General features: G+C 37.3%; 1 protein-coding gene and 1 long non-coding RNA gene across 3 annotated transcripts in view; both read left to right on the forward strand.

The window, feature by feature from the left end:
* Positions 1 to 3,705: 3,705 nt before the first annotated feature.
* The window catches only part of LOC143271944 (putative selection and upkeep of intraepithelial T-cells protein 1 homolog), a 48,761-nt gene continuing 38,870 nt past the window's right edge, over positions 3,706 to 13,596 (forward strand). For both annotated transcript variants that reach the window (XM_076564779.1, XM_076564781.1), the window contains exon 1: positions 3,706 to 4,014. The gene's annotated coding sequence lies outside the window, so the exon portion shown is untranslated. The remainder of the gene's footprint in view (positions 4,015 to 13,596) is intronic.
* On the forward strand, positions 6,845 to 9,442 carry LOC143271685 (uncharacterized). Its single transcript, XR_013048881.1, has 3 exons — positions 6,845 to 7,138; positions 7,724 to 7,822; positions 8,340 to 9,442. It is a non-coding gene; the product is annotated as an uncharacterized LOC143271685 (long non-coding RNA).

A 13,596-nucleotide genomic window follows, 5' to 3' on the forward strand; every position in this document is an offset into this window, starting at 1 on the left:
TAGTCAAACTATGTATAGCAAAAGCAGTTTCAAGTAAGTATCACATTTACAATATTCAGTCCATTTGTATTTAGCAAATTCAGAGAAAATACTCTATTATCTATCTTACCTTAGTGAATTCAAACTTTTATATCTAATGTACTTTTTATCATAACTAAGGAAACTATAACTCTAACTATTTAGTCTTTAACTCCATCAAAGTCCCCAGAAGGATCTAATAATACCTAACAACAGAGATATATGGTTGCCTGTACTGTAACCCAAAGTTCCTCTGCAAAGTTGGGGCATCCATCTTCAGCCTACAGGCCAAGAATATCTGGTAGACTTTACTGTGAAGCAGGAAATTTGAATGACTATCCCACCTTGCATTGGCTGCCAGGAGCAGATGTATCTCATTGTCATGAAAATCTTAGGTTATTAAAAATCTTAAATACTATATTTTCTAGGTCCTTGAAGTGTTTGAAAATTATCTGTCTAAAATATACCTGTTTAACTTTGAAAACATACCTAATGTGACTACAAATTTGATTACTATGAGTTAACTACTAACCTCATTTCTTAATTCTACATTGCATTTTTAAATGAGTTACATAAACATAGTACCCCAAACAAGAATAGAAACATTTATGCAGTTTAATAAAAATAAAAATAACTTTAAATTTGTATCAATATACCAAAATCCATTCAATGCAAAATATCTGAGATTAATAGTTGCCTTTTTATCCTATATTCCTGTATTCTCCTAAATGACAACAAACGTCCATAATTCAACAAATAACCAACAACCACCCACCTGCTTCTTGGAAATGTGGGTGTCATTTTCTCTAGGGTGCTTCCTGCTGTCTATGGGCATAGGCATCTTAGGGTCCCTGAGAAAATTGAGATAATGGCCAAGTCCTGTGAAGACCAGCTGTAACCTTTGTTGATACATACATATGTATTAACTGTCATACTCAGGAGGTTCTCCCCTAATCAATTCTGATCCATATTAGCCTGGATGGAATCCACAGCCTCATTTTTCCTGTGGAAACAAAAGCAAAACTTTTCTCTAAAGCAATGCATTTATTAGTTTCATTTTAAAGTTAAAGCATCCTTAAAATATCTAAGCTGGTTTATTTCAGCCTTCCCTCTTTCAATCCCATGTCTCTAAATAGCTGTCATTTGCTTATCTTCCAGTTGCTTATCTTCCAATATATATACACACATATGCTTTTAAAATTGTCCTTTTCATAAGGGTCAATAAGGTCCCACAGACTTCCCAACATTATAGACTGTAGCCAATGCTATTGATTATCCTCTAGAGCTTGACAGTAATCCCTATTGCTGAAGACATCTTGTATTTGTGGCATAGAACATGGAAAAATCTAACTGATACTCAACTAAAAGTTTTATCCCTACCAGCTAGCATTCATAGGGTTGGAAGGTCCTCTACATGCTACCAGAAGAGAAGAGTAATCTTCAATTTCATCCAGCTAAGAACTCTGTGAACTATAATGACTGTGGTGGTTTGAATATGAATGGTCCTTATAGACTCACATATTTGAATATGAATGGCCCTTATAGGCACGCATATTTGAATGCTTAGTCACCAGGAAGTAGAACTGTTTGAAATAATTGGAGACTAGGAGATATGGCCTTGTTGGAGGAAGTGTATCATTGGGTTAGGCTTTGAGTTTTCAAAAGCCCATGCCGAGCCCAGTATCTCTTCTCTGCCTGCACGGACAGGAGTGAGAGATTGATAGCTCTTTCTCGATTCCGTTACTTCTCCAGCAACATGCTTGCCATGCCTTCTGCCATGTTCCCCACCATGATAACAATGGACTAAAACTCTGAAACTGTAAGCAAGCCCCTAATTAAATGTTTTCCTTTATAAGAGTTGCCTTGGGCATGGTGTCTCTTTATAGCAGTAGAACAGTGACTAAGACAATGACCTTCCTGCAAGTTATGCATATTTAACGTAACGGGAAAAATCAACTATTTTTAACGGATTTAAAGCCAATTTGATGAGATAGAACCCATATATGAATTGTCAGTGAGGTCAAAAACTTAAAGATACATAGGTCATGAGCCTTAGAGTAAAGCCTACTATCATTAATCTGCTAAATGAAAAAGGAACAAAATGACTCCTCTTGGCATATAGGTCAGCGCAAAGCTTAACCTTTGTCAGAGTAACTTCTTGCAATAGATAGTAATTAACACAGAAAACACAAACTGGTCAACATGCAGAGAATTAGCAATTTTGGAATACTCAGCCCTAAAAGAGATATCTATAATACCTCCCTCATCATTGCTCAGGAATCTATGCAGAAAAGGAGAAAAGAAGACTGTAAGAGACAGAAAGGATAGATGACTTTAAAGAAACAGAGTTTTCTAGGCAAAACAGGGTAAAAGTACATATGAAGTCACAGAGACTCTTATGTTAATGTGTAAATCCTGCACAAACTCAAACCAGAAAAAATTCCAGCATGAAAGAGTGGGCATGAAATTCCACCCAAACCCAAGGAGATATTAGCAATTGATAGCCGCAGCGAGAGAGTAAGTCAGTTTTCTTTAGTGGAATGACACTAAGTACATCAAACATAGTCCAGGGCAGGCCTTGAACCAAGGCTTAGTCAGTCAACACAATCTGGACTCTGTTTTTGCTTTGTTTTCTTTTTTTCAACAAGAGAACATGAAGTTGGGTGGGAGAGAGGAAAATCTGAGGTGATCAGGAGGAGTTGAGGGAGGGGAATGAATATGATCAAAATATAGTACATGCAGTTCTCAAAGACTAAATAAAAATGTAATTTTAAAAAGATTTTTAAAAAATTAAAAAGAAGAAAAAAGCACTGAGTACCAGCATTCACTCAACTTTGCTTGATGACTTTGATCACAATGTGACCAGCAGGATGCCTCCACACCATGATGCACTTTATTTGGAACTGTAAGCCAAAACAAATCATTTCTTCCAGATGGTTTTGGTTGGGTATTTGGTCACATCAACCTGAATAATAACTAATACATGCATATTATGTAAAGATACTACATTGTTTACACAAAAGTATATACATATGCATGTATCATCACTAACATATATATTAAGTTTATAGTTATAATTATATATATATATGGACACATTCATTTTCTTATGCTTACATATATGTGAATATACATGTATAAATATATGTGATTATTTTTATAAATATATTCAAATGTGTACATAATTATTTTTAAAAGTGCATTATAAAATTACATGCAATAAATCCTCACTCTCTTAAGTTTCTTATCAGATATTTTGTCAGAGCAATGAGAAAAGTAACTATTACAGTATATATATACACATATGCTTTTAAAATTGTCATTTTCATAAGTTTATCCTTTTACTTTCAGCAGTTCATCTTTTATTATGGCTTCCCAACCTCTACCCTGCACCAGCCATCGTAAAGTATCATATGTGTTCTGGATCCTTCACATTTTATTCTTATTTTAAGATCAGATTTTTCTGTTACCCTGGAAAAATTGCTGGGTTTCTTTGCTTCATGGGATAACTGGTTATTTTGTTTCAAGAATCTTGCTGGCCATTGTGTGCTCTCATTGAGAGTCTTTTGCTTGTACTTTCATAAACTGAGTCTTCTGCCATGCCAAATAAATTAATCATATCTTTTTTTTGGGCAGTACTCAGTGCATGACAGGTATGAGTCAGATTTTGTTTTGCTCCTTCACTGGGTGATGGAAGCTTTGTTAGTGCTTAAGCAATATGAAGTGAAAGCTGCACAAACGTTTCACTTGTCTGTTGATGAAACCAGCCCACTAGGAATTTCTCTGCAAAAGAGAACAAATTTTCAGGTGGGCAGAATCATACAGCCAGAATTTGAGAACAGAAGAAGCTTGATGGTCAGCTTTACCTAGGATTTGACTCTGGATCATCTTTCCCTGGATACAGAAAAACACCTGACCATTATCAGAAACTCAGATGACCCAACTGAGTTTGTCTGTTGGAACAGTGGAGAGCTGACTTGCAACCATCAGTCCCAAGTAAGTATCAGAACTTACAAAGGTTGTGTGCCTAGTAGTCTACTCATGAAAGGTCTCTTCTATCATTTTCTGTTGCCTGTGCCTCTGGGAAAATTCTTATTATTAGCTAGTTCTTACATCATAAATAAACCCAGTTCTATTAATCTATGTATTGCCATGAGGCCGGTGCCTTACCAGTACTTTTACTTCTTGCTTCTTGGGTGACTCGCTGGCTTTTCTTTGAATCTGCCATCTCCCTGTATCTCTGCTTGGATTTTCTTCCTGGCTATATCTTGCCTTGCTATAAACCAAAACAGCTTCTTTATTAAATAATGGTAATAAAATATATTCACAGTATATAGAAAGACATCCCATAGCACAGGCTTATTTAATTCAACAATTTTTTCTATTATCCAATGTCTCTCCACAGCTCTCATTCCTTTTTCACTAGAATTAAAAAACTTCAAAGTTAATAAAGCATTGTGAAATATATCTCTGGGGTTGTTTATTACCCCTTTCTGTTTATTAAGCATATATTTTAAAGTACAATTAGAACTCTCTATAACTAGTTGTCATGTAGGATTCTGTGATATACCTATAAAATGTTTTATATTGTAATATGCAAAAAAACTGTTTCATTTTACTAGAGACATATGCTGGAGCACTGTCACTCTTAATTTGTACAGGTACCCCCATGATGTCCATAACTTCTAATAAATATGTGATTACAGAATTAGCCTTTGCTGGACTAAAGCAGTTGGCAATTGAAATCCTGAATGAGTATCTATGGTATAATGCACATACTTTAATTTTTCAAATTCTGCAAAATGAAACACATCCATTTGTCAAATTCATTTCTTTGAGTACCCTTTGGGTTGCTTCCTTCAGGTAGTGGAGTTTGCTTATAGAAAGGACAAGTAGGATATTTGCTTATAATTTCCTTAGCTTGTTGCCAGGCGATAGAAAAATCTTTCTTCAAACCCTTGATACTAACATGGTGTTTCTTATAAAATTCTGATGCTTCTAGCACATTTCCTACCAAATAGCTGATCAATTTCATCATTACCTTGTGTTAGAGGGCCTGGTAGCCCCATATGGGATCTGATATATGTTATATATAAGGGATGGTTTCTATTTCTGATTATTTCTTGTAATTGAATAAACAATAAAGTTAATTATGAATCATCTGAAATAATTTCAGTGGTTTCAATATGTAAAACAACTCTTTCTGCATATTAAGAGTCTAACTATTTTAAGAGGTTCTGGAAATCTAATAATAGAATGAGAATAGCATATAATTCTGATTTTTAACTGAATTATAAGAGCTTTGAGCCACTTTACTTATTTTTACTGACTTATAACCTGCCTTTCCTGATTTATTTGCATGAATATAGACCCTAGGGACTCTAGAAATTAGTGTTCTCTGTGTGATGTGAAGAAGGATCTAATTAGTTCTCTTTATAAACTCAAGTCTCTTTCTTTGGGGATTTTTTTGCTAATCTTTCCCCCCACCCAAAAAAAAAAAAACACTGGAAGAGCTTTGCAATTTTTATTTTCCATCTACAATGAGGCAATTTCAGCATTTATAAAAGGTACCACAATTTCTGTTTGGTCTATTCTTGCTAATTGATGGAGTCACAATTTTCTTTAAGAATCATTCCAAAAACATTTTCTATATAGGTCTTTAATTTTTTACTTTGTTTGTATGGTAAAAACATCCATTCTAAGATGTCATATTTTCTCTCCATAAGAATTTCTGTGGTAGAATTTATAGAATGTAAAATAATCAGAATACAATCAAGCTCTGGATCTAAATGATCTATATGTACGTCTTGTGATTTCTTTTCTACCAAAGCCAGTTCTCTCCCAGCCACAACTGATAATTCTCATGGTCTATTAAGTCCTTATCACCTTGAAAGGTTTGAAATAAATTGCTTCATTCTTGAGTTGTAAATCCAGTTGTGGGACATAGTCATCAAATATTTCTCAGCAGTTTTTTTTGTTTTTGTTTTTGTTTTTGTTTTTGTTTTTGTTCTTGTTTTTCGAGACAGGGTTTCTCTGTGTAGCTTTGCACCTTTCCTCGAACTCACTTGGTAGCCCAGGCTGCTCTTGAACTCACAAAGATCTGCCTGCCTCTGCCTCCCAAGTGCTGGGATTAAAGCCATGTGCCACCACTGCCTGGCTTCCCAGCAGATTTGAAAATCATTAAAAGTTCATAAATAATCTCTCCTGAATTGTACATTCTGTGGTTGAATTTTTGTAAACTTCTCTTATATCCCAGGCAATTAATAGAATTTCCTCTTTGTGTTTTCTTCCAGAGCAATTTGTAATCCCCAGAGAGGTAAAATTTTCTTTACCTCTTCAAACTTTTTTTTTCTAAGATATCTGAGTCTGAATAAGCTAGTAAGATATCATTCATACAATGGTAAATTGTGTATTTAGGAAACTGATTATGAATTATTAACAATGGCTGCTGTACAAACTATTGATAGAGGGTGGGACTGTTTAAGATCCCTTATAGAAGAACTTTTCACTTATACCTTTTTACAGACTCAGAATTATTTTTCTTTTTTTTTTTTTTTTTTTTTTTTTTTTTTTTTTTTTTTGGTTTTTTCGAGACAGGGTTTCTCTGTGTAGCTTTGCGCCTTTCCTGGAGCTCACTTGGTAGCCCAGGCTGGCCTCGAACTCACAAAGATCCGCCTGCCTCTGCCTCCCGAGTGCTGGGATTAAAGGCGTGCGCCACCACGCCCGGCTTCAGACTCAGAATTATTTTAAGTAGGCACTGTAAAGGCAATTTTTTATCCATCCTCTTCTTGCAAAAGCAAAGTTAAAAAAATCCAGTCTTTTAAATCAATCACTATAATAAACCATCATTTAGGTAATAAAGAAGGCAATGGAATTCCAGGCTCTAAAGAGAATTTTGGCTGAATCACCTTATTTATGGTTCTTAAATCTGTTAACTTTTTCCATTTTTCAGATATCTTTTAAATGACAAATATAAGAGAATTTCAAAGACTGGTCGATTCTTCAATGTGTTAAACGTCTAACTGCTCCTGTACCAGCTGTTCTAGTGCCTGTAATTTTATTTTATGTCAACAGCCATTTTCCCACCAACACAGGTTTTTCTATTAACCACATTGTAAAGGTAGGGTTGTTGATACCCTTGAAAGAACACCAGCTGTTGTGCCCTGCTTATGTACAATCTGAATGGTCTGTCACTGTTCTTGACAATACTTTTTAATATTTCTCTCATAATCATTATTTATTTTATGGTTTGTTTCTGAGACTGGAGGAAAGCTAATATGTGGTTTCCATTACTGCAACAAATCACATTCCCATAAATTCATTGCCATGTTAGCCACTGTAGTGGGTAGCCATTCCAACTTGGATCTGGAAGTTCCAACCCCCATTGAGACTCTGGCAACTGTCACACCTACAAGGCGGGGCTAGGGGAGGCGCCTGGAGACCAGAGAGCTGGATGGACCAGCGCTTGCTCTGTGCGCTCTCTGTGCCAGGATGCTGAACGGTGGAGATTGACTGAACAGAGCTCCAGAGAACACCGCTGGACTGCGATACACCTTCCCCAGACCCAGCGACCTACCTATTACTTAATTTGCGAGTTACGCCATTAAATAAATATCCTTTTAACTACGTGGAGTGGCCAAAATAATTTCACCAATAAGCCACATGTGTTTTTAATTTTCCTATCTGTCCCTCTCTCCCTATACAGTCTTGCACTTTGTTTTACCTGAGATAAAGTTCCAGTCCCAAGAAGCTGAAACATTTGCCTCCTGAAGAGGCCAATCTGGATGCCAAGATTTTGGTGAAAGTATTATTACATCTTTACCTTACCAAACCCTTAATTTCAATGCCATTTGTTTCTATTTTTAGCTTTGATCACTGATCATTTATAGAAGTTTGCCAAAATACCTGTTTTCTGGTCTCTCCTGAACTTTTTGTTGTATAGAAGTTTTTGTCTTTCATCATATCCAGAGCTGTGTTGTTTTTAACAACATGTATTAAGTCTTTTAATTGATCTGTGGATGAGTTTCTCCAATGCTGACTGAGAATGATTGAGCCAAATTTGATATTAGAGCCTGTGTGAGGCCCCTCAGGATGTTTCCTGATGGCAAAGGGTTACCTTGCCTGTCCCTTGTTGATCTGCTTTCATTAGTCCAATGCCAACCTTTGCCATGCCTTCTGTTTACTAGAGAAGGCTGGGTCCTTCTGTTTGAATTATCTCTAGAAAAAAAGTTATTTCTAAGGACATCTTGCCTACACTCCCTTTTCAAATGACCTTATTTACCATTAAAACATCTGACATTCCCTTTTTCTTAAATTTCTAGAAATTACTTCTACCCAAGCAGCATCATAAGTGTGATATACAATATCAGGCATATTTCTAATTTATTCATCTATTGGTGCCAATCATGCCTTTAAAGAACTAATCACCCTTTTGCATTCTGAATTAACATTTTCAAAAGCCAAAGATTCAATTAATATTTGTCTAACTTCTGGATATTATATCCTTCTATTTACAGCTGAAATCAATCTTTGTAAAAATTAATCAGTGAAGCCAGGTAGTGGTGGTGCACGCCTTTAATCCCAGCACTTGGAAGGCAGAGCCAGGTGGACCTCTGTGAGTTTGAAGCCAGCCTGGTCTACAGAGTGAGATCCAGGACAGGCACCAAAACTACAGAGAGAAACCCTGTCTCGAAAAACCAATAGATAGATAGATAGATAGATAGATAGATAGATAGATAGATAGATAGATACATACATACATACATACATACATACATACATAAATATCAGTGAAGACTTCTTTGGGGCCTTGTATAGTTTTAGTAAAGGATTTAAACCTCTATCCTGATTCTTTAACCTGTCCCAAGCATTGAAAGCTGCTAAACAATATAGCACCAAAGTATGGTCACAAAATCTATACTATCTTTTCAAATCAGCATACTGACCCTCATTGGATAGCTAATCTTGGGAAATTTCCATACCTTGAGCTATACCTCATTGTTCTATGACCCTAGGTCCCTTTTTCCAACATGTTCTCCATTGTAACTGAGGGCCAGGTTCCAACATAGTTGTAGTTAAATCTTTCTAGTCTTAAAGTATAATTCTATCGAGTTGCCCATGAATTTAACATCTGCTTCACACAGGATGAATGCATAGCATATGAAACAACTATCTCTTTAAATCTCTTCAAATCAAAAACTTCTACAGGATTCCAGCCAACTTCTGCATAGCCTTGGAGGTGCATATCATCTGTTAGTTGTTCTTGAATGGTAACTGGATAAACTGAGGTTGGTTATCTAATAATCTTTGGCTGTTCCTCTTCAATTTCATAATTCAGTGGTTCAGCACATTGTGCTCTAAATTCCTCTGTGTCTGAATATTTTTCCTATTTTCATTAGTAGGTCTTTCTAAGGCTTGTATCTTATCTGTCAAATTTTTATTATTTTCATTGAAAAGCCTTAATAAGGCTTGTATATTATCAGTAATAAGTCTTTCTAAAGCTTATATCTTATCAATATCATATTTGACAGCTATTAAACTACTTTCTTAAGAATAAAATAGGAATTACCAAACTAATAGTAGTTACAATCAGTATTATGTCAATCCTAGCTAAGTGGTTTGTTGTAGTATATTTGTATACTGTGTGAATATGTATTGCTGTGATTGGTGTAATAAAAAGCTGAACAACCAATAGCTAGGCAGGAGGTATAATCGAGACTTTAGGGTGGAGAGAAAGAGAGAACTCTGGGAAGATGGCAAAGTCACCAACCAGACACAGAGGAAGCAGCATGAACCGCATGGAGAAATGAGGTGATTAGCCATGAGACAAAGTGTAGATTAAAATAAATGGGTTTATTTAAGTTATAAGAGCTGGGGGGACAAGTCTAAGCTAAGATGAAGCTTTCATAATTAAAAATAAGTCTCTGTGTCATTATTTGTGAGCTGGTGGTCCAAAGGAAAGTCCAATTGTAGTCATTTATCACGTTTATTTTTTTCCATTTGCAAGCCATACATAGTAGCACTAAAGAGGGTCCTAACTCCCTGCATTGTGATATTTCTGATTCTTAATGTGGCAAACATTTTTCTCTTTTATTTTTAACCCTAACTGCCCCTTTAAGAATTCACCAGATCTGCTAAAGATGGCAGAAAAGGGGGAACTGTGTGCGGGTAACCAGCTGTGTCAGTTCTGGAGGGAAAGGTATCCTGACTTGTTGGAAAGTCAGGCTAAACCTGCAAGTGTGAAGGGAAGGTATCCTGGATACCTATAGCTTTAATGAGAAAAGTGTCCTGACTTATCAGGATGTCAGGCTATACCTGAAGCTGGGGTCTGAAGGAGGATGTTCTCCCCACAGGATGTGGCAATCCTGATGCTCTCTGAGAGAGAGAGAGCTACTACAGCTGAGCTCTGCTCTGCTCCCAAGGGAGTTTTCCAGGAGAGGTATCCATTTCTTCTCTGCTCCGGCCCAAGTTGTTACTTCTGCTTTACTCTGGTAAGCAGAACTCCCTGCAGAAATGTAGCAACCGGTTCCAGCTCCGGTGAAGTTGTTACTTCTGCTCTGCTTCCTTAAGGGAACTTCCCAGCAAACAATCTGCTCCTTGCCAGCAAGAGAAGATCTTCACCCAAAACTCTTTCAAGAGATTTATTTGGGAAGGAGGAATCCAGGAGAGTGGCTGCTTCTGCCAGAGTGGAGAAGGACAGTTGCCAAGTGAACAGGCAGAGGGGATTGATTATACAGGGCTTTTTATGGGTAGACTTTTTCCAGGGAGAAGATTTTCAGGGAGATAATTGATCAGGTTTCTTCTATCTCCTTGAGCTTGGACAAGCTCGGGATGGAATGGCTATATTTTCTGCTCAGGGATTGGTTGGTTTTCATGCTCAACGATTGGTTGGTTTCATGTTCAGTTGGTCAGAGGCAGATTTGGCTCTGGTTTCAGGGCCAAAGTGTGTTTCTTTCACTGGCCCTTTTAGCTTTTTGAGTCTAGTTTCAGGGCCAGGGTATATTTCTTTCACTGGCTCTGATTCCAGTACCAAAGTCTGTTTTCTGGGTCAGGGTATATTTCCTTGGTTACGCTTTCAGGACCAGGGTATGTTTCTTTCATAGGCTCTTGTTTCAGGGCCACGGTGGGTTTTTTTTTGGCTGGCCCTTTTACCGTACAGGTGGCCGAGCTTGTCTGTTAGCTCTACCCTCTGACTTAAGGTGAACTTTATTGTCAGTCTTAGGCATGTCAGAGTGTGATCAAAATATCCCACAATAAATTTTGATTAAAACTTTATATAAAAGATTTTTTAAAACTAAATCATAATTACAGTTTCCTCTCTCCCTGTTCCACCTTCCAATCCCTGCTTTGTCCCACCTCTTACTCCTTCTCAAATTCATGATGTGTGTGTGTGTGTGTGTGTGTGTGTGTGTGTGTGTGTGTGTGTATGTGTGAATAGATATAAAAATATGATCCGTTGAGTTCATTTATTGTTGATTGGATGTATATGACTTGAGGGCTGACCACTTGGCATTGGGTAACCAATTAGGGAGCTCATTCCCAAAGAAGACTAATTCTTTTCTCGGTAGTCATTAGTTACCTGTAGTTCTCTGTCTAGATGTGGGGCCTTGTGAGATTTCCCCTTCCATGACAGCATGTCTATTAGTGTTGTCATTGCTCTGGTCTTGCTTAGGCAGCCATATTGTCGTGGGTTCAATGGTATAGCTTCTCTATCATTTCTAGGAGACACAATTTTACAACAACAAATCCTCTGGCTCTTACAATCTTCCCACCCTGTGTTCTACAATGTACATTGATCCTTGTGTACAGAGATTGTGTTGTAGATGTATCCCATGATCAGTTGTTCTATGTATTTTGACCAGTTGTGGTTTACTATATTGGTTTCCCTAGGCAATAAAGAAAAGATTCTCTGATGAATGGTGAGTGCTACACTTATTTCTACAGTTAGGAATTATGTTGGTCTAGTAAATTGGCAGTGGTAATTTCTCCTCTAAGATTCATAACCTCACTAGCCCTGGGCAGTTGGCTCTATTTCCAGTACCAGGTATGATATTCCTCTTGGTGTGTGGGTCTTAAATCCAATTAGAGAGCTGTTGATTGCTGCTAAGATATGAATATTGCTATTGCACATTTTGAAATATTTTTCCATGTTGGTCATGATTATAATTCACTGATATCATAGCTGGATGGGAATATTGATTGTTTTCTCCTTTGGCACCTTGCATGGCATCTTCTGCCACTCTCAAAGTTAGTCCTCAGGGAGGAGGCTTTCAAGTTGGACCCAGCTCAAATCTTCTGAATCACATGTTCATAAGTACACAATATCTTCAGCAATAGGGACTTTCCTTCACTTCTGGGAGACAACCATGGGAAACAGCAGTAGCCTGTATTGTTTTGGGAGTCTCCTAGGTTCCCCTGAATAACAACTTAAAATGAGGTTTCTCATACCAGGTGCTGGGGTTTTTCTTAGCTGCCCTATGACTCTCTGGGAAAGCATTGTCAATTCATGTGGCATATCTTCATTAAAATATAGATATACATACACAAATATATTGTTTGTAATTTTTAGGTAAATATAAAGTAGTATAATTCCTCAAGGCTTTTTCAAATATCTTTATTGTTATTAATTCTTTCTCCCCATTCTTTTTTATTGACCACTCTCTCCCTTCCCTATTTTAAATGCCCATCCCCATTTCCCCATTTTCCCATTTTCCCCTTCATATCACTTTATTGGGGAAAATTATAAAGGCCACTCCACGTAGTTAAAAGGAAGATTTATTTAGTGGATGACTTACAAATGAAGGAATGGATAGGTTGCGGGGGTCTGGGGAAGGCGTATAGCAATCCAGCGGTGTTCTCTGGAGCTCTGCACAATCAATCTCCACCATCCAGGGTCCACGCGCAGAGAGCATGCCCAGAGCGAGCGCTTGCCCATCCAGCTCTCAGGTTTCCAGCACCTCCCCTCGCCCCGCCTCGTAGGCGTGACAGTTGCCAGAGTCTCAATGGGGGTTGGAGCTTCCAGATCCAAGCTGGAATGGCTACCCACTACATCTCCCCCTTTTTGTCTAAATAAGAAGGTTCTAAACTAATACAAGACTATATACAAAGGAATGGTTATCAAATATTGTCCAGAAATAATGAGGGATAATGACCTAGATAAGATGTAACTACAACCAATGCAAACAATATCAAGCAAGAAACACTTTCTAAAATCCAGAGAAGTACAGAGCATAGGTAAACGGCATGTTATAAAGATCATTCAAAGGTGTCCTATCCTAAAGAACCTGAATCTAATACTTAATATGTTCTATCTAAGATATTATATATACTAAGTTGTAACTATAACTGCTAGTCTTCAATCCCATCAAAGACCTGAGAAGGAACATAATGGTACTTGAGAAATGGTAGAGGGATGCAAGCAACTTCGGGAGTCTTGCAAGAGTAGACCAAGACAGCTGGCAGACTGGACAGTCACCTAATGTTTCTCAGCATTGTTGGTGCATTCAAATTGGCTACAGGCCTAGAGTATCTGACAGACCATTTTCAGAAGCAGGATTTCTGAAAGACCATCTTACCCTG

This window comes from Peromyscus maniculatus, chromosome 2 (genome assembly GCF_049852395.1).
Source record: "Peromyscus maniculatus bairdii isolate BWxNUB_F1_BW_parent chromosome 2, HU_Pman_BW_mat_3.1, whole genome shotgun sequence".
NCBI classification, from domain to species: domain Eukaryota; kingdom Metazoa; phylum Chordata; class Mammalia; order Rodentia; family Cricetidae; genus Peromyscus; species Peromyscus maniculatus.